General features: G+C 35.6%; 1 long non-coding RNA gene across 1 annotated transcript; it reads right to left on the bottom strand.

The window, feature by feature from the left end:
* Nucleotides 1-3426: 3426 nt before the first annotated feature.
* LOC116875100 lies at nucleotides 3427-22486 on the bottom strand. The gene is made up of 3 exons (XR_004384130.1): nucleotides 22469-22486; nucleotides 14106-14111; nucleotides 3427-3499 (listed from the first exon to the last, which is right to left on the bottom strand). It is a non-coding gene; the product is annotated as an uncharacterized LOC116875100 (long non-coding RNA).
* Nucleotides 22487-26375: the final 3889 nt, after the last annotated feature.

The following is a 26375-nucleotide window of genomic DNA, read 5'->3' on the forward strand; positions in this document are numbered from 1 at the left end:
TAATTTTTGTCAATTTAATGGTTGTGAAATTATCTCATTGAGGTTGTAATTTTAATTTCCCTGATTACTAATGATATTGAAAATATTTTTATCAACTCTTTATACTCCTTCTTCTGTGAGTTGTCTGTTTATATCCTTTACCCATTTCCTTTTGGCATGTATGTCTTTTTCTTCTTACTGGTTTTTAAGATACAGTTTGCAAAATATGTCCCTGTCAGTCTTTTTGCTTTATTTGTGATGTCTTGTTCATGAAATTTTCTTTCATATTTACAGTGCTCAAACTTACCAATTTTTTTTCTTTTATGGTTTTGCTTTTAGTATCCTGTTAAAGAAATGTTTTAAAATGCCATAAAGGTATTTTCTAATTATTCTCTACTATTTTCTTCTAAAAGATTTAGCTTCTCCTTTCATATTATTTTAAAAACTCACTTGTGGATAAAATCTAATGTAGGAATCTGTTTATGCTTTGCCCCTGTGCCAAGTATCAAATAATTTATCCTTCACCCTATTATTTGCAAGTCTTCTAACAGAAGGGCTAAAGCTTCCATGAAAAGCTAAAGGCCTACGCTTCTCAATATACATGATTTTCCCCCTAGATATCCTTATAAACCTATACCAGTATCACACTGTCTGATATAAAATTTGAATCGCGGCATGGTAGGCAGAAAAATGCCTCCCCAAAGATGTTCCCATCTTAATCCCTGGAACCTGTGAATATGTTACTTAGCATGGTAAAGGAACTTGGCAGATACGATGAAATTAAAGCCGTTGATATGGAGAGATTATATAGGATTTTCTAGATGGGTCCAGTCTAATGCCTAGTCCTTAAAAGCAGAGAACCTCTCCCAGCTGCAATGAGAGTAAGAGAAAGATACGAGTATGGGAGATTGAGAAGGCACGTGGAACATTACTGACTTTGAAGATGAAGGAAGGAGGCCACGAGCCAGGAACGCCGGCAGTCTCCAAAAGCTGGAAAAGGCAAGGAAATTACTCCTCTAGAGCCTCTAGACACGAATACAGCCCTGCTGACAATTTGATTTTAGCCTAGTGAGGCCTGTTGATTCTAATCCACAGAAACGTAAGAAAATACATACACATAATATATAATATAGAATACATATTTTATATCTGTCTATATCTATAGATATCTTATTTGTACTGTTTCTTTGGCGCACCCTAACACACACGCCATATTTCCGTAATGATTTGGATCATCTTTTCTAATGCTTCTCCCTATAAATCCTTCTTTTCCATCTTGGATTAGATTTAATCTTGATTGCCATGTAGGTTCATTGATATCATAATCAGCAGCTTTTTTATTTCACTTTCTAGTTTGATGCTTGAGCATGGATATTACATAAATGGATTTTGAAAATTGATCTCATTTTCAGTAACATAACTGAGCTCTGCTATGATTTGAAACACTTTGTCAGTTTTCTTGGATGCTCCATACAGACTACCACATCAGCAAAAATTAGCCATTTTGTTTCTGCTTTCTAATCCCTATGTGCTCCTTCTCGATGTTATATATAAGGTGTTGGTAGTGTGTATTTGTGAAAATAGACTAAATGGTATAGTAAATGTAACATTTCAGTGGCCATATACAAGAAAGAGAGTGTTTATAGGGTTGTATGGAAAGTTTCTTTATAACTCAGGTCTTAAGGTGGTGAACATCACTTATTTCCACATTGCATGATGCAGAGTTCAGTCACATGAGTCTACCTAACTGCAAAGGAGACAGAGATATGAGCTGTGGGCCCTGGAAGAAAGATAAATAGCAGTTGTTGGTGATATCCCAGTCTTGTTTCTGTTTGGAATGAGAATTGCTGGGCCAAAGCATATGCATGTTTTTATATTTTCATATTATTTTTATGCTTTAGTTTTGCATACTATAAAATATGGGGATATGGATACAATTTCAATTTGGCCTAAGACACTTTTTAACAATACATAATTAGGATTCATTTAAAAAATTAATCTAGCTCTATCTGAGACTGCTATCTTCTATGAAGTTACAGCAACAGCCTAGTATTTCTTCTATCTAGAAGCAAACTTTTAAGGGAGAACATTGCTTGAGCTAATAAGTAGGTCATCTCTGGGGAAAAAAAAGGAACTTCTCCATTCCATTGGAAGCATCTGTATATTTATTAAATCAAATGATAATAAAAATGTCAGGGAAGAAAAGTCATGAAAGAACACACTGAAAATTTGGGAGAAGAGGAGAATGTCTTTTTGGTCACAGGCATGGTAGAGGTAAGAGTGTCAGGATGACTATGGAGTAAACAGAGGCCACCAGCCTTCTTTAGCTCCTACTAAAAGAAATTCCTCTTTCTCTTCCAACAGTTGCCTCTCTGAATCTCATCCAACTCCACTGAACATCATCACATAAATACAGTTTATAGGAAATTTTAGCACTAAGAAGAATGGTTCTCCCTCATTGTTTTCCATTGTGCTCTTTAAGACCTCACTTAGGAATTTCCAAAAAAAGCCTCCATACTGTTGGGCAGCTAAGCACTAAGTTCTTTGTGATGGTCATCAACCACTGTTAGGCTGTAGTTCCAACAAAGGAATGCTGAGCTTATAACAAGGAAGAGTTTTAGTTTCCACTTATCTATAAAAGAATATAAACCAGGTGTGGTGTTGTATTTAGAGATCAAGCACCCAGATTAGAGAGAGTTAGTTGATTAGTTACCTAAGTAACAAGTGATTAACAACAGGAAAGATAGTGACCAGATGATTTGTATGTGACCAAAGTTTAGGTTACCATACAGGACAACTGTCTACAGACCCTATCTCAAGTTTTTCCGGTCTTCCTTGTTATTTGAGTCCTGTGGGTTAGTCAGATTAGAAACCCTATGAAAGCACCAGATTGGGGTAACTTTGCCATCCAGGGCAAAAAGTGCTGCAGAAAAACATCTTACTTCTGAGAAACACTGTGGTTTAGCCAACACATTGCTAGCTGAAATTTCTACCTATAAGAAAGAGTAGCAAATTTGCTAACCAGAACTGCAAAGAAGGTAGAAACAAAGTGATAACTGACTTTGAAGGCTAATTTAAAAAGTAGGTTATGGGCGTGCCTGCGTGGCTCAGTTAAGTAGCCAGCTCTTGATTTCATCTCCGTCATGATCTCAAGGTCCTGGCATTGGGTTGAGCCCTGTGTTGGGCTCCACACTCAAAAGAGAGTCTCCTTGAGATTCTCTCTCCCTCTGCCCCTCCACTCACTCATGCTCACTCTCTCTCTCTCTCTCTCCCTCTAAAATAAATAAATAAATCTTTAAAAAATTTAAAAATCAGTCAATAAATAAAATTTTAAAAATAAACAAAAAGCAGAGTATGCTAATATTCACCCTTAAACCTACTTAGATCTTCCTCACGTTTTTTTTATTTCTCCCTGTGTAACTGTGTGTTTCTTTTCCCTTTTTGCTTTCATTTCTGCTTCCATCTTGTATTCTTGTATTTATCTCACTTTCTATAATATTTACATTTTGTCCTCTTTCTTCTTCCCCCATTCTTTCTTTACTTCTTTACCTTTTCTCTCCTCCCACCTTCCACTTTTTTTGGTCATCTCCTCATAAGTAATGACCAATAAGTGGGCCTTTATCACAGGAGTAAATATATTTTTATTGGCCATTAATGTTAAAGACAGCTTTTGTTTCTTATTTCTTGGCCTTAATACAACATTCAAATGCACTGAATGTTCCAAGTACAAATTCACATTACCTGATCTCATCTGAACACTCAGTTTAGAGTGGGACCGAGGCCTCTCTATTTTTACCAAACACCCAGAGTTGATTCTGCTGTGGGTATTGTGTAGATCACATTTGGTGAAATCTTGCTTTCACTCATCTTCCACGCTGTCAATACTGTCTCCCATGCTGTCATCTGAAAACCTCTTTTCTTCTTAAATTCCAATGTCCTCTATTTACAGATGACCTTGCATATTACTTTACAGAGAACAATGCAATAAGGCAAATGTTTTCAGTTTTCAACTTTTGACAACCACTAAGAATGTGTCTCTTTTTTTTCTGAAGTCATCCTTGCAGCCCTTCTTCTATCAAGGCTGACAGTGTGCCCTGCAATTCCATTGTTCAGAAGACAAGTCCCTTTTCCCCAACCTCCATTATTCTTACTCCTTACCCTTCTCTCTCCCATCCTCTGTTCCTCTCTGATGATCTCTCCCTTCCTCCTCCCACCTGTCTCTCTGCCCTAATAATTCCTTAACTTTTTTTGTCATGTTGTTATTTTTATGAATTATCGATACAAAGATTTATCTCTTTTACTTGAGGACAAGGTCCACATAATCATCTTTGCATTCCTACAAAGAACATAGTTCTATCCTTCAATAAATATTTGTTGAACAAATGATTACTTGTTCTTTTTCCAAATACAAATCAAAATTGTGAGACTGACGTGCTGCCTACTGTGCTAAGAAGGCACTACAAAACAAAATTGAACTGGTCACTTTTTCCTCATGCATACTCCTCAACTAAGTGTTTTTCTGAAGCATGGAAGTGACAGTTCCCAGTCTTGCATTAAGGAATAGCTATTCAGAAACCAGTAACATTCAGAAAATAAAATAAACTTCTTACTCACAATGGCAATTAAATCTGAAAATATTTAGAAGTAACTCTCAAGTGTGATATTTATAGGTAAGAAACCACATTTGCAAAAACAAAATGAAATCCTGAATAAATGGAAAGGCATATTTATCTCTCTGGCAACTGAAGAATGAATATTGTAACAATGTCACCTCTTCTGAAATTTCTTTTATTTTTCCAGCCAATTAAACACCCAATCCAGAATATGATAATTCTTTTGATTTCTTGGTCACAGGAATGGGGCAGTTTCAGAAGCCAGGGTATGGTATTTGTTACTATGTTAATCCCACAGGCCAAGGAACTAAGGAGTCCATGAGAGGGTTCTGCCAATTACTAAGTATGCATATTTCTATTATACACTTGAGAACTGGAGAGCCTGCCACGGGGTGTGAACACAGTGGAACCACTGTGAGCAAGACCAAGATTAGGATTCTATTTAATACCTGACCCCCATTGGTTCTGGGAGGGGCTACAGCTACACTTCCTTTAATGTCAACTTGTACAGTTGTGTCCAATAGTCTCTAAATGTTTCAGGACTCCCTTCTCCCCAGTGTGTAGTCACCTAAGGAAAGAACCTGAGACCCTTTGGAGAAGGATAAGGGAAATCATTGCCAAAACGTGCTGCTGTTCTAGCATCCTTCCTCATGGGGACAGAGTCTCTCTTTTAGGCAAATCTGAAAATTGCTTAGTTCAGGTCCAAATCATGAATCATGAATTGGGGCTTGAGCCCTCAGCTTTCTGATCATCCGTCCTCATTTCCCTTGGTTAAATTAATTAAGCATACTCTTATTGGCTGCCTGGGGAACACTGTTTTTATTGACTATCATCACAACTCCATTCAGGTCAGGGCCCTTGGCTGTCACTCTGACCTTGCTACCCATTATGCTAATTCCATGCATTTTGCTTTTTATGGTTACATGCTGCCATGTTGCCTCTATTATCTCAGAATCTCTTATTCCCATTGCTATTAGGGAGTCCCATTCTGGCACAGCCCTGGACTACAGAGGAAGCCACCATTGATCTCTATGATCCTAATGCCTCCTTCACCAGCGCATTCCTCACTGCTTGACAGAGTGTCTTCTGGATAACCTTAATTCACTGGTACTCTAGCTGTTCACCTCTTTGAGCCTTTTAATCCCTTCTTCCACCATGAGCCACATCCTATGTCCTCATTTAACTTGAAGTACTTTCTAAAGATCCTACCCGAGATCCAGCTACAATGGGAATGAAGGCTGTCTATAGCATCATCTCTTAAAATAACTGACTTTAAATATCTTCAAAACATATGTCAGTTTCATCTCTTCTCTTCATTTCCTCTGTTAATGTCATATTCTAAGCCACCATCATCAGCTGGATTCCTACAGAAGCCCTCTAACAGATCTTTCTACTTCTATTCTAGCCTCATAACATTCTATTCTCACTGAAATTCTTTTTAATACTGTAAATAAGATAATGATGCATGAGTGAATAAATAAATGAACAACCTTATGAATTAGATAGGACTGATATTAGTATATACCTATTTGACAAATAAGTAAATAAAAGCACCAATGTTCATCTCAGGTTTTGTACAACATTGCCTTCTTCCAAAGAAAACAGAAACAGCTTACGTTACTGAGCTCTTACCAAATGCTAAGCATCCTTCTAAGCACAAAGCATGTATTGTATCATTAATCCTCCTAATACTCCTATGAGGTAGGTACTATTGTTATCCTCATTTACTGTTGAGGCATCTGTGTAACTGAGTAATTAGAAAATTTATCCAAACTTACAAAGCTAGTAAAGAGTGGATCAAAATGTGATCTGACTCAGGAGCCTATACACTTAAAATACTACATTAAATCTATTAAGTTAATTAATAAAGATAAACCACTTAACACAGTGTCTGACACATAAGTGCTATGTTAACTAGCTATTAGTATTATCATGTTGGTTCATTGGTGAAATGCTTATTTAAATATTTCCCCATGTTTATCGGTTCTACCAGTTTGTGGTTTGCCTTTTTGTTTCTTAGTGATATTTTTCAAAGGGCAAATGTTTTACATTCTAACGAAGTACAATTTATCACATTTTTTCTTTTATATTTTGTATTTCTTTGTCTTATCTAATAAACTTTGCAATGCCAGAGCACAAAGATTTTCTATTTTATTCTAGAAATTCTAGAGATTTAAGTCAATGCTAATTTTTTCCCTTGAGGTTATTGAGTCAATCCAGCACCATTTATTGAAAAGTCTTTCCTTTCCTCCATTGAATTGCCTTGGTTCCTTTGTGGAAAATCAGTTGGCTATATACATGTTGAAGTATCTCTTTAGGTGCAGGGGGCACATTTAAAATGCTTAAAAGCGGCATATAACTAGTGCCTACTACATAGTGTAGCACACAATTATAGAACATGCCAAATATTACAGAAAATTTTATTAAACAGTTGTGTAGAAAGTCTTGAAATTTGATAGAAGTTTTTTCTATTAAAATTTGCTTTGGTTGACAATTTTACATACCTATAATAATTGTAAATATCTATGCACCAAACATGGGAGCACTTAATACATAAAGCAACTACTAACAAACATAAAGAAAGAAATTGACAATAATATAATAACAGTGAGGTATTTAACACCCTGCCTACATCAATGGATAGATCACCCAGAGAGAAAAGCAACAAGGAAACAGTGACTTTGAACGACTCATCAGACCAGATGGCCCTAACAGATACATCCAGAACATTCCATCCCAAAAGAGCAGATTACACATTGTTTTCAAGTGCACATGTGACATTCTCCAGGATAGATTTCATGTTAGGCCACAAAATAAGTCTCAATAAATTAAAAAAGATTGAACTCATATCATGCATCTTTTCCAGTCATAACATTATAAAACTAGAAATCAATCATAAGAAAAAATCTGGAAAGAACAAAAATACATGGAGGCTAAATAACTTGCTACTAAACAATGAATGAGTCAACCAAGAAATCAAAGAAGAAATTAAAAAATATGTGGAGACAAATGAAAATGAAAAATAAAATGGTCCAAAATCTTTGGGATGCAGCAAAAGCTATTCTAGGAGGGAAGTTTATAGCAATACAGGCCTACCTCAAGAAATAAGAAAAATCTCAAACAACCTAAACTTACCTCTAAAGGACCTAGAAAAAGAATAACAAACAAAGCCCCAAAACAGTAGAAGGAAGGAAATAATAAAGAATAGAGTAGAAATAAACAAGGTAGAAACAAACAAAAAACCAAAAACTATAGGATAGATCAGTGAAACCAGGAACAGGTTCTTTGAAAAGATCAACAAAATTGATAAATCTTTAGCTAGATTCATCAAGAAAAAGAGAGAGGGGACTCAAATAAAATCAGAAATGAAGGAGGAGAAATAAGAACTAACACTACAGAAATATGAAGAATTATAAGAGAATATTATTAAAAATTATATGCCAACGAATTAGACAGCATAGAAGAAATGAATAAATTTCTAGAAACATATAACCTTCCAAAACTGAAGCAGGAAGAAATAATAAAATTTGAACAGACCAGTTATTAGCAGTAGAATTGAATCAGTAATGAAAAAGCACCCTACAAACAACTCACAAGTGAATTTACCACACATTTAAAGAAGTGTTAATATTCATTCTTCTCAAACTACTCCAGAAAAGAGAAGACAAAGGAAGCCTTCCAAATTCATTCCACAAGGCCAGAATCACCCTGATACCAAAAACAAAGAAAGACACTACAAAAAAAGAAAACTACAGGCCAATACCTCTGATAAACATACATGCAAAATCCTCAACAAAGTGGGGCACCTGGGTAGTTCAGTTGGTTAAGTGGCTGGCTCTTGATTTCGGCTCAGGCCATGATCTCAGGGTCCTGGGATCAATCACTGTGTTGGGCTCTGTGCTAGCAGAGACTACTTGAGGATTCTTTCTCCCTCTTCCTCCACTGCCCCCCAACTTGTGCTCTCTCTGTCAAATAAATAAATAATTTTAAAAAAACCTGATTGATTTATTTATTTGAGAGACAGAGAAAGCTTGAGTAGAGGGAGGGGCAAATGGAGCGGGGCAAGCAGACTCCCCACTGAACAGAGAGCCCATCACAGGACTTGATCCCAGGACCCCAAGATCATGACCTGAGCTGAAGTCAGACACATAAACGACTGAGCCACCCAGGCACCCCAAATAAATAAATCTTTTTTTTTAAAGATTTTATTTTTATTTATTTGACAGACAGAGATCACAAGTAGGCAGAGAGGCAGGCAGAGAGAGGAAGGGGAGCAGGCTCCTTGCTGAGCAGAGAGCCCAATGGGGGCTCAATTCCAAGACCCTGAGATCATGACCTGAGCCGAAGGCAGAGGCTTTAACCCACTGAGCCACCCAGGAACCCCTAAATAAATCTTTTTTAAAAAATCCTCAGCAAAGTATTAGCAAGACAAATACAATTGTACATTAAAAATATCATTCAACATGATCAAGTGGAATTTATTCCAGGGATGCAGGGGTGGTTCGAAATTTACAAATCAATCAACGTCACATCAACAAGACAAAATTTAAAAACCATATGATCATCTCAAAAAATGCTTTCATTATTCTAGGGTCTTTGTACTTTTCATATGAATTTTAGAATCAGTTGGTTGCTACAACAAAGCTACTAGAATTTTGTTTGGAATTTCTTTGAGACTATTGATCAATTTTGGCTGATCTGCAATGCTATATCAAATCTTCCAATTCACAAATATATCTCTCCATTTATATAAGCCTTCTTTAACTTTTCCCAGCAGTGTTTTGTTGGTTTAGCATATAGGACTTGAACATCTTCTGTTAGATTTATTCCTTGATATATTGTTTTTTGACATACTTATAAATAAAAGTTTTAATATTTTATTTCCGATTGTTTGTTGTTAGTATATAAGAATTCATTTTGAAAATTTATTTATTTATTTATTTGTTGTATTTAAATGAGATGATGGATATTAACTAAACTTACTGTGGGTAATCACTTCACAATATATGTAACTCAAGTCAACATGCTGTACACTTTACATTTAAACAGCACTACTTGTCAATTATATGTCAATAAAGCTGGAAGGAAAAACATTTACTGTTGTCTTGAAGTATAATTAACATAAAATGTTGCATTAGTGTCAAGTGTATGACATAGTGATTTGACAACTCTATATGTATACTATGCTCACCACAAATGTAGCTATGCTCTGTCACCATACAGTGCTATTACAATACCACTGACAATATTCACTATTTGTACTTTTCATCCCTATTGCTTATTATTATATATTTATATACTTATTTTATATGCTTTTTATTTTTGTATGTTAATCTACTAATCTTTGAAGTTGTTAAATTCATTTATTGGTTTTATTAAGTGTTCTATAGATTTCCTAATATTTTCTGCATAAATAGCATACCTACTGTAAATAGAGTTTTATGTCTTTCTTTCTGTGCTTTATGTCTTTTAAATCTTTTCCCTGCCTTATTATAAATCTGATGCCTCCAGCACAATGTGGAAAAGAAGTGTGGAAAGTGGACATCCTTGTTTGTTTTCATTTTCAGGGGGGAAATGCCCTTTCAGGTAGTTTAAGGAAGTTCCTTACTTTCTGATTTTGCAAAGGATTTTTACCATGAATGAGCATTGATGCTTTTCCTGGAAATCTCAAAGTAATCATGTGGGCTTTTTCTCCTCTATTCTGTTAAAGTGATTAATTACACTGAATCATTTTTACACATAAAATCCCTGAATTCCTTCTGAGATATTCTTAATCACAATATTGTCTTCTTTTTTTAAATTAACATGTAACATATTATTTGCCCCAGGGGTACAGTTCTGTGAATCATCAGGCTTACACATTTCACAGCACTCACGATAGCACATACCCTCCCCAGTGTCCATAACCCAGCCACACTATCCCTACCCCCCACTCCCCAGCAACCTTCAGTTTGTTTCATGAGATTAAGTCTCTTATGGTTTGTCTCCCTCCCAATTCCATCTTGTTTCGTTTTTTCCCTTCTTACCCCCCATGAGCCCCCACCCTGTCTTTCAGATTCTTCATATCTGAGAGATCATATGATAATTGTCTTTCTCTGATTGACTTATTTCGCTCAGCATAATACCCCCAGTTCCATCCACATCATTGCAAATGGCAAGATTTCATTTCTTTTGATGGCTGCATAGTATTCCAATGTGTGTGTGTGTGTGTGTGTGTGTGTGTGTGAGTGTGTGTGTGTGTGTGTGTAAGTGTGTGTGTGTGTGTGTGTGTGTACACCACATCTTCTTTATCCATTCATCTGTTGATGGACATCTAGGTTCTTTCCATAGTTCCATAGTTTGGCTATTGTGGACATTGCTGCTATAAACATTTGGGTGCGTGTGACCCTTCAGATCACTACATTTGTATCCTTAGGGAAAATACTGAATAGTGTGATTTCTGGGTTGTAGGGTAGCTCTATTTTCCATTTTTTGAGGAACCTCCATACTGTTTTCCATTCCCACCAATAGCGTAGGAGGGTTCCCCTTTCTCCACATCCTCACCAACATCTGCCATTTCCTGACTTGTTAATTTTAGCCATTCTGTCTGGTGTGAGGTGGTATCTCACTGTGGTTTTGATTTGTATTTCCCTGACACCAAATGGCATTGAGAACTTTTTCATGGGTCTGTTGGCCATTTGGATGTCTTCTTTGCAGAAGTGTCTGTTCATGTCTTCTGCCCATTTCTTGATTGGATTATTTATTCTTTGGGTGTTGAGTTTGATAAGTTCTTTATAGATTTTGGATACTAGCCCTTTATCTGATATGTCATTTGTGAATATCTTCTCCCATTCTGTCAGTTGTCTTTTGGTTTTGTTGACTGTTTCCTTTGCTGTGCAAAAGCTTTCTATCTTGATGAAGTCCCAATAGTTCATTTTTGCCCTTGCTTCCCTTGTCTTTGGGGGTGTTTCTAGGAAGAAGTTGCTGCAGCTGAGGTTGAAGAGGTTGCTGCCTGTGTTCTGCTCAAGGATTTTGATGGATTCCTATCTCAAACATTAAGGTCTTTCATCCATTTTTAGTATATTTTTGTGTGTGGTGTAAAGAAATGGTCCAGTTTCATTCTTCTGCATGTGGCTTTCCAGTTTTTCCAACACCATTTGTTGAAGAGATGCTCTTTTTTCCATTGCACATTCTTTCCTGCTTTGTCAAATATTAGTTGGCCATACAGTTGATGGTAAACATTTCTGGGCTCTTTATTTTGTTCCATTGATCTATGTGTCTGTTTTTGTGCCAGTACCATACTGTCTTGAAGATTACAGCTTTGTAATAGAGCTTGAAGTCTGGAATTGTGATGCCATCAATTTTGGTTTTCTTTTTTCAACACTCCCCTGGCTATTCAGGGTCTTTTCTGGTTCCATATAAATTTTAGGATTATCTGTTCCATTTCTTTGAAAAATGTTGATGGTATTTTGATAGGAATTACATTAAATGTGTAGATTGCTTTAGGTAGCATAGACATTTTCACAATATTTATTCTTCCAATCCATGAGCATGGAACATTTTTCCACTTCTTTGTGTCTTTCTCAATTCCTTTCATGAGTACTTTATATTGTCTTCTTAAAATATTGCTGAATTTGTTTTTACTAATATTTTGTTAAACATTTTTACATCTGCATTATTGAGAAATATTGGCCTATAACTTCCAGCTTTTTGTACTATCTTGTCAAGTTATGGTATTATGCTGACTTCATGAATGAGCTGGGTGGCGATCCTCAATCCTCTATTTTCTGAAAATGCTGTGTAAAGTAAGACTGGGCTTACTACTCCTTTTAAGTATTTGATAGAGTTCACCAGTGAAACATAACTTTCTTTTGGGGAAGGGTTTTGATAATAAATTCAATTGATTAAATACATAAAAGTCCATTCAAGTTTCTCTATTTTTTCCTGTGTCAATATTAGTAAATTGATTATTCAGGAAAATATTTTATAAACTATCAAATCTGTTGCAATAAAGTTATTCATACATTCACTTATTATCTTTTTAATGTCTTCAGGGTCTATGGTGATAATTCCTTTTTCATTTCTGATATTAGTAAATTGTGTTCTTATTTATCTTGATCATTCTCAGTAGAGATTTGTCAATTTTTTTTTATCTTTACAAAGAATCACCTTTTGACTCTGTTGATTTTTTCTATGCTCTATTTTCATTTTGTTGATTATTTTTCCTTATTACTTCCTTCACTCTGCTTTTTGGGTTTACTCTGTTGATTTTCATCTGGCTTCTTATAGGAATTTTAGGTCATCAACTTTAAATCTTCTTTTTAAATATAAGCTTTTTTTTAAGATTTTATTTATTTATTTGACAGAGAGAGAGAGATACCACAAGCAGGCAGAGAGGCAGGCAGAGAGAGGGGGAAGCAGGCTCCCCGCTGAGCAGAGAGCCTGATGCGGGACTCGATCCCAGGACCCTGAGATCATGACCTGAGCTGAAGGCAGAGGCTTAACCCACTGAGCCACCCAAGTACCCCAAATATAAGCATTTAAAGTGATGTTTTTCTCTAAATCCTGCTTTAGCTGCATCCAACAAATTTTAGTATTTTTTGTTGTCATTCAGTACAAAGCATATCATAATTTCTCTTATGATTTTCTTCTTGACTCATGAATTACTGAGAAATATGTGGTTTATTTTCAACATATTTGGTGTTTTCCTAGATACTAATTATTATTATTATTATTATTATTATTTATAAATACTTGATTTATTGTCAGAGAATACAGCCTACATAATTTTGATCCATAAACTTTACTGAGACTTGTTTATGGCACAACATATAATTTATCTTGCATTTATCATAGGCACTTGAGGGGCACCTGGGTGGCTCAGTGGGTTAAAGCCTCTGCCTTCGGCTCAGGTCATGATCCCAGGGACCTGGGATCGGAGCCCTGTGTGGGCTCTCTGCTCAGCGAGGAGCCTGCTTCCCCCTCTCTATCTGTCTGACTCTCTGCCTACTTATGATCTCTGTCAAATAAATAAATAAATAAATAAATCTTTAAAAAAATGTTTATCATAGGCACTTGAAAAGAATTTGTATCCTACAGGTGTTGGTTGGAGTATTCTATAAATATCAATTAATTTGTTTCTGATTGTATGGTTCACATCTTCTGCATCTTAACTGATATTTCTTTCTTTGTGGTTTATGTTTCCCTGATGACTAAAGGTGTTGGTACTTTTCATGTACTTATTGGTTATTAATAATTTTTTAAATGTATGATATGCAGTAAGGATTGAGGTTCTATTATTTTCCCATATGCATATTAAGCTTCCCCAGGACATTTTGTTGCAAAGTCTTTTCTTTATTCATTGAGTTGCACTGGCAACCATGTAGAACATCAACTGATTTTATGGGGGGCCTAGCTCTGGATTATTCATTCTGTGCTCTCGATCTAGATTTTTATCCTTAGGCTAATGCCACACTGTTTTGATTGTTGTAGTTTTATAGTGTCTTGAGATCAGATACTGTACATATATCTAACTCTATTCTTATTTAGTAATATTTTAGATATTCTAGGTTCCTTGCATTTGCGTATAATTTTAAAAAACAAGTTTGTCAACTTCTATCAAAAACACTTGCTAGGATTTTGACTAAGATTGTTTTAAATCTATAGATGAATCTGGGGAGAAGTGACACCAATATTGAGTTGTCTAAATTACAAACTAGGTACATCTTTAAATTGGTTTAGGTCTTCAATTTAGTTAGTATTTACTAGTTTTCATTTTATAAAATTTGTACTATTTTATTAGATATATCTCTATATTTCATATGTTTATGCTATTATAAATGGCACTTTTTCATATTTAAATTTTAATTTCCAGGTTTCTAACACTCGTGTATGGGAATACTATTGGTTTCTGTATGTTGACTTTGTATCCCATGGCCTTACTAAACTCATTCATAAATTCTAGTAGCTTTTCTTTAGGTTTCTTAGGATTTTCTGTGTACCCAATCATGATGCCTACAATAGACAGCTTTATTTCTTTCTTTCCAATCTGCATGCTTTTCCTTTCTTTTATCTGTCTTAGCATACTGAGTATGAACTCTAATACTATGCTGAATAGGACCCTGGAGGAAAGCATTCAGTCTTTCACTCTTAAGTATGATATTACCTGTAAGTTTTCTATAAATACACTTTGTCAAAGTCAGGGAGTTCCCTCCTGTTCCTAGTTTGAGGAGAACTGTATTTGTTTGTGTATTTGTTTGTTTTTATTTGTTTTTTTTTTTTTAAGATTTTATTTATTATTCATTTGAGAGAGAGAGAAAGAGAGCATAAGCAGGGAGGGGAGGGAAGAAGGAAAGAGAGAACCAACTCCCTGCTTAGCAGGGAGCCTGACACAGGGCCTAATCCCAGGACCCTGAGATGATGACCTGAGCCTAAAGCAGATGCTTAACTGACTAAGCCACCCAGGCAGCCCCCGTATTTGTTTTTAAATAAGTCATGGAAATTGGATTTTGTGAAATGCTTCTTCTGTATTAATGAAACTATGTTTTTTCTTTTTAAATTCAGCTAATATGATGAATTATAAGGATTGATTTTTAAATGTTAAGCCAATCCAATCATGACATAGCATTTTTTATGTATTAGTTTTTAATTTGCTAATATTTATTGAGGATTTTTGAGTCTTTGTTCACAAGAGATTTTGCTTTATATTGTTTGTGTCTTTGTCTCCTTCCAGATTGAAGGTAATATGGGCTTCCTAAAATGAGTTAGAATATCTTCACTCCTTTTTGGTTTTCTAAGAGTTTGTGTAAAATCGGTATTATTTGGGATACCTGGATAGCTCAGTGGGTTAAAGCCTCTGCCTTCGGCTCAGGTCATGGTCCCAGGGTCCTGGAATCGAGCTCTGAATCGGGCTCTCTGCTTGGCAGGGAGTCTGCTTCCCTTGTGATCTCTGTCTGTCAAATAAATAAATAAACTCGTTTTTAAAAAAAGATTCGTATTATTTCTTCCTTAAATATTAGATAGTGGGGTATTGTTTTAACAGATGTCAAAAACCAGTATAATAAAGTACATTCTATATAAACATGTAAGTGAAAAATAACACCCCAATTATATCATATAAAGTATAGATCTTAAATCTTTTAATATATTAAAATAATTTATATTCTCATCAGATATTTTCTTAGACCAGAATACAAATGATTCCAATATCTCCTATAGTTAGAGGAGAGCACTCCACTAATAGCAGATACCCTTGAAAAATTACTGAGAGAGGAAGAGAAGGAAAAGCAATAGACTTCACATTTACTATTCTGTGGCCCTATATATACAGTTATTTTTATGTGTCATTCATACCTATTTCAGGTCTGAAAGGGAAGGATATTTCAGTGAAATTGTCCTAACTCCTTCTCCCTTTTATGCCTCTTATTTTAAATATATTAAACCTATATAAACTGAAAGATTATCTGTCAACATTAATAATGAAGGCAGAACCAGGATGCAAAAAAAGAACATATGATCAATATTTCTTATTGGTGATTCTTATTTTATGCAGAAAATGAAGGAGTGTATAGAGAAATTAAACAGATTACATATTTGGGTCATTATTCAAAGAAAGAAACTTTTATTATTCTAGTTTATTATAATAAGTTCTATGTCATAATTTAATACTTCTTTTGCCAATTTTTTTAGTTAAATATTGAACTTCAAACAAATTATGTCCAAATAACTAAGGTTGCCATTGATAGAGAATGAGTGTTGTGGATAATATGTCCTTGAAGAATATTTTAAAATTCCAAACAACAAGAACACTGGCTATTATTATTAGTTTTATTTTCTTCCCTTCCTAATATCTACAAGTAAATAAATATTTCTTGCAGGTTTTGGGGGCGGGGGGCAAATAGTGAAGAAGAAATATAACTTTTATAAAAAAGGTAGTGGTAAAGAAGATGTGGTATACACACACACACACACACACACACACACACACAGAGGAATACTATGCAGCCATCAAAAGAAATGAACTCTTGCCATTTGCAATGATGTGGATGGAACTAGAGGATATTATGCTGACCGAAATAAGTCAATCAGAGAAAGATAATTATCATATGATCTCTCTGATATGAGGAATTTGAGAGGCAAAGTGGGGGGCTGTGGGGCATAGGGAAGGAAAAAATGAAACAAGATGGAATTAGGATGGAGACAAACCATAAGAGACTCTTAATATCATGAAACAAACTGGGGGTTGCTGGAGGGTGGGGGGTAGGGATAGGGTGGCTGGGTTATGGACATTGGGGAGGGTATGTGCTATGGTGAATGCTGTGAAATGTGTAAGCCTGATAATTCACAGACCTGTACCCCTGGGGTAAATAATACATTACATGTTAATTAAAAAAAAAAAAGGAAGTGGTAGAATAATAAACCCAACCTCAAAGTTTCCTGTCAATATTGAGTCTTCCAGTAGGCTTCATATAGTTTGCTTGAAAGAAACTATCGTGCTAGTTATCAGAGCTTCAGAGTGGGAAAGTGCTCAGATGGCAAATTTTGTGTAGAAAACTTACATCTAATTTCTGCCTGGTGTCCTGCCCTTCACAATACATTGGAGCCATACTACATTAAAACACAAATGTCATGCAAATAGTTGGGCCAGCAGCTCTGGGAAACAAATACTGTTTTATAAAACAGTACACCCTGTATGCTTTGATTGTCATTCATTAACACAGTTTCCAGTGAGAGTGACATTTCCATCTAAGACAGAGCTGAAAGCAAATCCTACATGAAATCCCCTTCCCATTCTGCACCTGGTTTCCCCTCCCCCCTTCCCTACCAGCCCCTCCACAGTAAAGGGCAGCCCAGGCCTGGTTCCTGTCACTAGCCAGGCTACAACCTCAAATCCCAAGTCTGTGTTCTGGTTTCCCTCTGGGTCTTACTAGAAGTTTATCGACAAAACACAGGCTCCTCATAATCTGTTTGAAAAGCCCACTGCGTTCAATGGGACGATATGATCATCCTATAGTGGTGAGCACCATTCTGTGTGTTGTCATTGTGGAGAAAATGTTCTATAAGTGTGTGTATGAAAGAAGTGGAATTGAGGAGGTGGGATGTTTTCACTCTACCAGTAAAACAACCTCATCTCTGCCAAAAACCTAAGATCCGGTCCCCTTTGGGGAACTCTCTCTAGGTTTTACTTTGGAAACCATCTGCTCTCTCCGTGAGTATTGGCTCCCCAGGGAAATCCAGGCCTCTCAAAGTTTTGGCCTCATGTCTGGGGGAATTCCATACCCAAGCCAGCCAAGACTTGGCTTGTCCTTCTTGGAGAGATTTTGTTGATCTAGCATTTGCATGTGCTTATCCTTTGGGCCAAAAATTATCCAGAGATGTAACTGAGCTTTCTAATTATGCAAATAAATACCAAATATTCTCTTTCTTTCTCATGCACTCTCTCTTTTTATTCAAAAAATTCATTATCATAGAGTATAAATAGTACCTTAATTTGTTTCGTTCTGCTAATTACCACATAACCTGGGACAAGTTGTAGATGAAATCTAGATACAGAATGGGCTAAATTCGATAGGATATGGGCAAAAACAACAACAACAAGCCAAATAAAATGACTTATTCTTGTTCACTGCTATCTCTTCAAACTTACTCTATGGGCTGTATCTTGGCAGGATCTTTCCAGTATACTTAGATAATGCAAGTCATTTTTTATGCATAATCAGAGTCTCATCACAGGACTAAAAATGTCGAAATCACTGCTCCTTATTCTTATTACTACAACTAGATCTAATCCTATCCTGCTACCCCAGCCTGCTATTGGTCTAGGCCTAGAAGTCTAGAGTGGTAGGAGGGAACTCTTGGCTTTTCTCTTTACCTTATCTTTGTTCCTCCTTTCACTATTTTTAGGTCTTCTCTGGGCCTATCAGGGTGGGAGGTGGAAAGTAAGGAGAACAGGTAAGCAATAGGCAAGATCTTATTTCATTGGCATGGAGAGTAATCTGTGATGGAACCCTCTGAGTGTGGCAGTGTGCCCAAGCTGATTCTTCCTCTAATGGGATATTTCTGTGTGTTTCTCAATGATATCCCCAGTGGATCTCTCCAGTTGCAATTTCCTTGATGCTTACTTGTTCCTTTTTGCTTGCTGGTTGCTTAAAATTCTTTCCTTAGCCTCTGAGCCTGGGACAGTCTTCTCTTTCATTGGGCTCACACCTTCATCCATGAAGTTCCTTTTGGGTGAAGGGTGGACTCAAAGTAGCTCCATATTGCCTCTATCCCATGTGGCCCATATCTGATCCACAGGAAAAACTCATCCATCCTTGTCCTGTCATGCTGTTGTTGAAAGAGCTTTTTATTCCTAAGATAGTCCTCTTTCACTACACTCTATTGTACCACTCTATAGGCCAATCTAGCTCCGGTTTCTCTTGCCATCCTTATGCTTTCAGACTGCAGGATAATAGGCCAACCCCATCAAGTAATTCCCTTGAAGCCCTCTTTCTTATTTAGATTAATAGGGAGGTGGGAGCAACCCTTTTACCTGATAGGAGTGGAAATCCTAAATATACCAACAGCTATCTCCAGAGTAATCCTCTTTCCCAGCCATTTCATCTTCAACTCTATATCTTCAAAGTAGATGATGGCCCAAGATCTGAAAATCAAGTCCATATAACTCCAAATTCTGTGCTCTGAATAAGCAGGTAATCTATACTACATCATCATAGATTAATAGAACTCTATAGCTCTCAAAATGGAAATTACAATTGTTGGGGAACATGGCCTTATGAATAGAGTCAAGTTGGGCATTTTTGGCAGGTAGGCTACAGAGGTAATATTGTATCCTTCTCATTGCATCATATAGGAGACAAATGATATCTATTTTCCTACTATTGTGGAGGAGAACTTTGAGTACTAGGTAATGTGGGCCAGGTTTCTTCACTATAAAGTTACTATTTCTCCTTCATATTTAATAAATTTCATGTGGGGAGATATTTTGAAACTATGTAAATATCCAAATTCTTGTCAAAGTTTCACTCACTAATTTCAGAATCTACTGATGATTCTTGCCTAAAATAACTATTTCTATATTAGTTGCTAAAGTCATATGTTTTTAATAAATTAGTATATAAAGTAAAGAAATAACAATATAAGGGAAAAAAAGAGAAACTGATAAGAAAAAATACCGGAGATTTTAAAAAGAACCAAAGAGAATGACCAGAAATGAAATACAGCATCATTAAAATTAACAAGTCAATGGATGAATTAAATACATATTAAACACAGCTGAAAAGAGAGTTAACATGGACCTATGAAATTATTCAGAATCCACTCCATTGAGTTAAAGAGATGGAAAATTTAAAAGCAGAATAAGGATACTTGGAGGATAGAATGAGAAGCTAAAACCTAAGTTTAGTAGATGTTTCAGAAGGAAAAAAAGGAAGATAAAGTTTTCAGAGAGTTGCTGAGAATTTTCCAAAATGAGATGAATCCTCAGACTCAGAAAATGCAAGAAGCAAAATAAATAAAATTAAACCCATACTAGATAGACTTAGAGAAACTTCAGGACATCAAAAACTAAAAGAAATTTAAAGGAAAGCAAACTCTTAATAAAGGACAGGTTGGCTACAAATACTGAAAATTCAACTGACAACAGACTTGGCAACAACAGAACTCAGAAGACAATGGAATATTTTCCACCTGAGAGAAAATTACTATCAACATAGAATTTTATATCCAGCTAAACAACCATGTAAGAAGTTATATAAAGTATTTAAGTAAGAAGTATAGTTATATAAAGACTTCAAGACAAAAAAATTACAGATTTTACTATTTATAATTTCTCCTTTAAAAAATCTTTAAGTTTATTGAAGGCAAAATTCTAAGATGGTCCCATGACACTCACCCTCCCTGTTATAAATGTACTTTCTACTAGTTATTCGGTCAAACAATAATCTAGGTACTGCTGTGAAAAGATTTTGCTGATATACTGACCTTCCAAAATCAGTTCATATTAAAATAGGGGGAGTATCGCATAAGTAATTTAAAGTTGGGCTTAGCGGGCAGAGACAGTGGAAAGAGTCAAAGTATGTGAGCATTTTAGAGAAGGCCACATGGCAAGGGACTGTGGACAGCTTCAAAGGGATGACAGTGACCCCTGGTCTACATCTTCCAATAGAATTGGAATCTAAGTTCTGTAACCACAAAGAACTGAAATCTGACAATATAACAGATGACTTTAGAAGTAGATTCTTTCCTAGAGCCTCCAAAAAATAGTGTAGCCCTGATTTCAACCTTGTAACAAACTGAACAGAGGCCCAAGCTTTGACCTATATCTGGACTCCTAATCTACTGAAACAGGTAAAAGATGTATGTTGTTTTACTTTTTAAAAAAGATTTTATTTATTTATTTGAGAGAGAGAGAGAGGCAGTGAGAGAGAGAGAATTAGCAGGGGTTAGAAAAAGAAGTAGGCTCCCAGATGAGCAGAAAACCTGACATGGGGCTTGATCCCAGGAGCCCAGGATCATGACCTGAGCTGAAGGCAGACACTTAACCATCTGAGCCACCCAGGTGCCCCTATATGTCATTTTAAACCACTAAGTTCATAATAATCTATTATACTGCCATGGAATAACAATTGGTATATTTTAAGAAGATGGAAACTCAAGAAATAAAAAATAGTGAGTAACTCTAAACAAGCCCTGACTGTGTTAAGAAATATAATACTAGTAATAATGGAGCCATACAAAGAGGTTGGAAATAAAATATTAGCAAAAATTATATTTGAAACAAAAAGATGATCAGAGTCAAAAGTTGGAATTTGTTTCAGAAGATGCTAAAGATATTAACTTCAGTCTACATAAAATCAGATATTCATGTTAAAAATATAAGGCAGCAACTAAAAATCATAAATAGAATATATAACTTTTCTTTCTGCTGCATTCTAGGTAATTTCTTTGATTTATTTTTCATACTACACATTCTCTCTTTAGCTAAGTCTAATCTGCTTTTTACCCTTACTGAGGTTTATTTTGTCTTGTTCATGGATTTTCTTTGCATCTTCTAATATATTTACCAAAGAAAGGTGTAAGGTATGTTTATTATTACTCTATCATGATGTTTAATGTAGAAAATTATGGATAAGGATAAAATCACAATAAATCAGCTGCCATAATTCACCACTATTAGCATTATTATATCCCTGTTTTTGCATACATATATGTTTAATATGTTTGTATAGATAAATGTACATACATACATATATATATTCCCTTATAATAGTTATAGAAGTCATACTTTAGTTAGGTAGTATAGTATAATAGTTAAAAACATACACTTTGAAGTCACAGAGACCTGAGTTCAAGTTCACTTCACCATTTATAAGCTATGTATACTGGTAAATTATTTTGACTTCTGAACCTCATTTCTTTATCAGTTATATGAACAGGATGGTAATACTTTCCTTGTAGAATGGACATTAACTATTGCAATTCAAAGATTTTGAATTCCTGAAGTTTTATTTTTTAAATTTTAATTCCTAAAGTTTCCTTTCTCAAATAGTCTTGTTCTTATCTTATAGTGATTTATAATTTCATAAAAATCCCTATTTCCTTACTTTGTCTCTTTAATCATTTTAAGTATATTTGCTTTATAGGGTTTTTGTGTAGTTCTGACTTCTGGGGTTCTTGAGCTATAAATTGTTCTCTTTTGTGTTTTATTTCTCTACCCTTTAATGAATAGTTTCTTTGTGTAGTCTCCAACTTTTTTTTTTTTTTTTCATGAGTAGATTTTAGGTCCTTTATCTAGGTGCTAAGTCCTGGTCCATGGCTTCATGGCCTCACATGAATATTCTTATGGCTACCAATGATTCTTTTTTTTTTTTTTTAAAGATTTTATTTATTCATTAGACAGAGAGAGAGAGAGAGAGCACAAGCAGGGGAAGCTGCAGAGGGAGAGGGAAATGCAGGCTCCCCTCGAGCAGGGAGCCTATTGCAGGGCTTGAGGGCTGGATCACAAGGTCCTGGGATCATGACCTGAGCTGAAGGCAGACACTTAACTAATTGAGGCACCCAGATGTCCCTACTGATCACTCTTAATTCAAGCATATGTAGGTTGTTTTATTTGCTTGCTAGGCTGTATATTTCAGTTATTTTAGCCTTCATTTCTTTGTGTTTGTGCTATTAAAACTATAGAAAGTCATCTCCATTAGTAAAATTTTAGACATGGCTACCAAAATTGGGAAAAAAATTAAAGCAGATACTTAACCTCACAGCACTCTCAGATGATATCGTGTATGCACCAACTGTTTCTATCAAAGCTTTGATTCACAAACATGTTAAGTGATCAGCTCCCCTTTCCTGAACCAAAACATACATGTCACTATATGAGTTAAGCAATGCATTCTCATTTATTATATGAGCTGCAGGGAATAATATGGAAAGGACTCAAGATGTTTGTGGAGGTCAGGTGAGAAAGTATAAAGCATAAGCCAACTATCATTAAAGAGTTCTGAATAAATCAGGAACTCGTGGGTAAATGTGCGTTTGAATTTTAACATATGACATATTTCCCCCGACTCTTCCCGAGAGAGCAGTACTTAATGAATTGCTAAGGGAAATGATCAAAAGTATTAGAATCATTTTGTGACAATATGCAACTTTACAAGATACCTGTGTACTAGAAATGTGTACTAGTGTAATAACTGTATTACATTATGTACTAAAGAACAACACAACTGTTGACCAATAACAAAGTTTTCTATGATGTAGAAACAAAAAAATAATATAATCCACATACACTGGGTTGCTGTAACAATACAATAAAGACAAATTACTAAAAAATCTTATATCATGAATCTGAAAATTATAGTGCAATTCAAACAGACATTTCAGGTTTACCCTGAATCTGAAATAGTCCTTAATGGTGGTATTTTGTTCTTCATTTTGCATACACACCTCATTGCATCATTATAGCGTACACATTTCAAGTTAGAAGCCCTTATCTGGAGCACAAAATTACACTGAAGCCTTCAGACAATGAATCCCAGACATCCCAGGAAGATTTTTCTTAGGCAACATTAACATTAGATGCAATTATGGTCTGGCTTGGTGAAAAACTTGGCTGTTATCAGGCATATTGCACTTAGTTTTATTCCCCTAATGGGTCTTACCGGGAGGTCAAACAGGAACAAAACACATTTTTTACCAACGTGCTAAGAGATCACTTTTTCCTCCCCTCCTAGTCTGCCAAGATTCAAACCCTAACCAATACTGGCACATTACTTAACCTCTCCATGCCTGTTTCCTCATCTAAAAATATGAATATTGCCTGTGTCACGTGCTGACTGTGAGGATTCTATGAGCTAAACTATAGTTTGTGTGCTATTATCATTATGTTATGATATTATCATGTTTATCATTTTAGGCCCTCTGGAAAATATTGATATGATAATAATGATAATGAAAAATTACAAGAGACTTTCTGTGAGATGTGTCTATTAGGTACTTATGTTGGGTCAAGCAATTTATATTTGTTATATCTTGTTTTCCTAACAATAATCTAGAGGAAGCACTTTGATCCTCATTTTACATATGATGAAGATGTGGTTCAGAGAAGTTAAAGAACTTAACTCTGAGCACATAGCCAGCATGTTGATTTGAAACGAAATCCTTCTGTCACCAAAATGCCTATGCTCTTTACACTATTTCTATGGATGCAAAGACGACACAAACTGGATGTAGAAAGGATCCTGGCTACTTCTGTTTCCCTGAATGGAAAGCAAGTGTAGTTGGTGTGGAGCAGGGAGACTACATACAGCTCTTTATTGGAAAGGGGGCTGGAAGGAGTCTCAGCTCTTCCCCTGACAGGCTATGACAGGTTTTTTTTTTCCTCTTTTCCTCATTGGTGGAAAGGAGGGCTTGGACTAGACTAGTGTACATTTCATTTCTCTCTCAGCTTCCTTGTCTATGAAACAGGAATATAGGCTTGGCTGTCCAGGGAAATTTGAGATATGAAAGTGATTTTTAAAGTGTGCTCTAGGAAAAAAAAAAAGTGTGTTCTAGTTACCTATTGGTGCAGAAAAACAAACCAAAAACAATGACTTCGAACAAAATCCAATAACCACTACTTATTTTTATAATGAATCTGGGTTTTGATAAGACCCAGTTGGATAATTTTTTCCTCAGGGTCTGTCATAGAGTTGAAGTCAGACAGTGACCAGGGCTTGGCTCTCCTCTAAAACATCTTCCCTCACAATGCCTGGGCTGGAATGAATCAAACATCTGGTGAGTGGAGGAGATGGGGCTGTTTCTTTCTTTCCATATGTCATCACTCCATGTAGATGCTCCACAAGGCAGCCTTAGGATGGCCAGGCTTCCTACATGGGAGCTTAAGCTCCAACAGTTAGTATCCTAAGAAAACTACCTGGGAGCTAAAGCTCCAATAGTTAGTTTACCAAGAAAAATTAGCAGAAGAGGCACAGCCATTTCTAACCTAAACCCCAAAGTTACACAGCATTACTTCTGCAGCACTGTATTCATTAAGGCAGTTACCAAGTCCTCCCAGGTTCCTAGGAGAGGACATAGACTCCGTCTCTTCATTGAAGGAGTGTCGAAGAATTGCAGACATCTTTTAAAACCACCACAACTTGCTATAAAGCATAGGTATTGCTATTACTAATTTTATCCAGCTGCAGCTCATTCTCTCAGGGGATTATTAGCAGCAAATGTAAAACATCTCATATCGAGTTCATTCTAAAGCTGCCTTCTCCAAATGTGAAATTGTGTTCTCAAGAAACATCCACCAACTTTTATATTAGCCAAAGTAAAACACAACCTGGAAAGAAAATTCTCGTAAAAATACTACTAAATGTGATGCTATTTCAAGCCAAGTCCATTTTTTTAAGGCCCATCTGCTTAAAAATGATTATTCCCTATTTTTTTCTGTCTGTTAACATGGATAATAAAGAAGTGGCTGTAATAAGCATATTGGAGCATTTGGTTACTTTGGTAAATGTTAGCGGTACTTTGATCTATGCTAAGTGATATAGGCCTTTTAGCTAGGAGGTATGCAGCCTGTGGAGCAAGGAGGGGATGTCTGATTCCTCCTAGTTAACAGAGTCTTCGAAGTATAGCAGTCCCATCACTCCTTAAAGATGAAGTCCTGCTGAGAAGTCTAAATGACTAAGTCAGGCTTTCAGGGAGTTATCTGCTTATCCAATACTGAAATCCAGGTCTTTTAACTTATTTCAGTGTTCGTTCTATTATCATGCAGTTTCTCAAGATCCCTGGGAAGCTTGTGTAATTTTCTGCTTGGGTATAAAATGCACTGAGAAGTTGAATAGCTTTAGATAGTGATTACATAATAAGTATTATGCTGATTAAGCCCATTCCTATCAAACTGACACACCTTTTCAATAGTGATAAGTTCTTTTATCTTAGAAATAAATAAATCAGTAAACATCCCCCAATTTCCTTCATTCACTGCTATAATTTCATACATATATATTCATATATATATGTGAATTTTGGAATTCATAAATTTATCTAAACTCTTCTTGAATCTACAGTTGACTCTTAAAAACATGGGAGTAAAGGGTGTTGCTTGCTCACATCATTGAAAATCTGCAAATAATTTTCGGTTCCCCCACAACTTAATCACTAATAGCTAATGTTGATCTGAAGCCTTGCCAATAACATAAACTGTCCATTAATTCATATTTTGTATGTTATATATATATATTACATACTATATTTTACAGTAAAGTGAGCTAGAGAAAAGAAAATATTAAGAGAATCATAAGGAAGAGAAAATATACT

The sequence above is a fragment of the Lontra canadensis genome, unplaced genomic scaffold (genome assembly GCF_010015895.1).
Source record: "Lontra canadensis isolate GAN:19392208 unplaced genomic scaffold, GSC_riverotter_1.0 scaffold40, whole genome shotgun sequence".
Taxonomy (NCBI): domain Eukaryota; kingdom Metazoa; phylum Chordata; class Mammalia; order Carnivora; family Mustelidae; genus Lontra; species Lontra canadensis.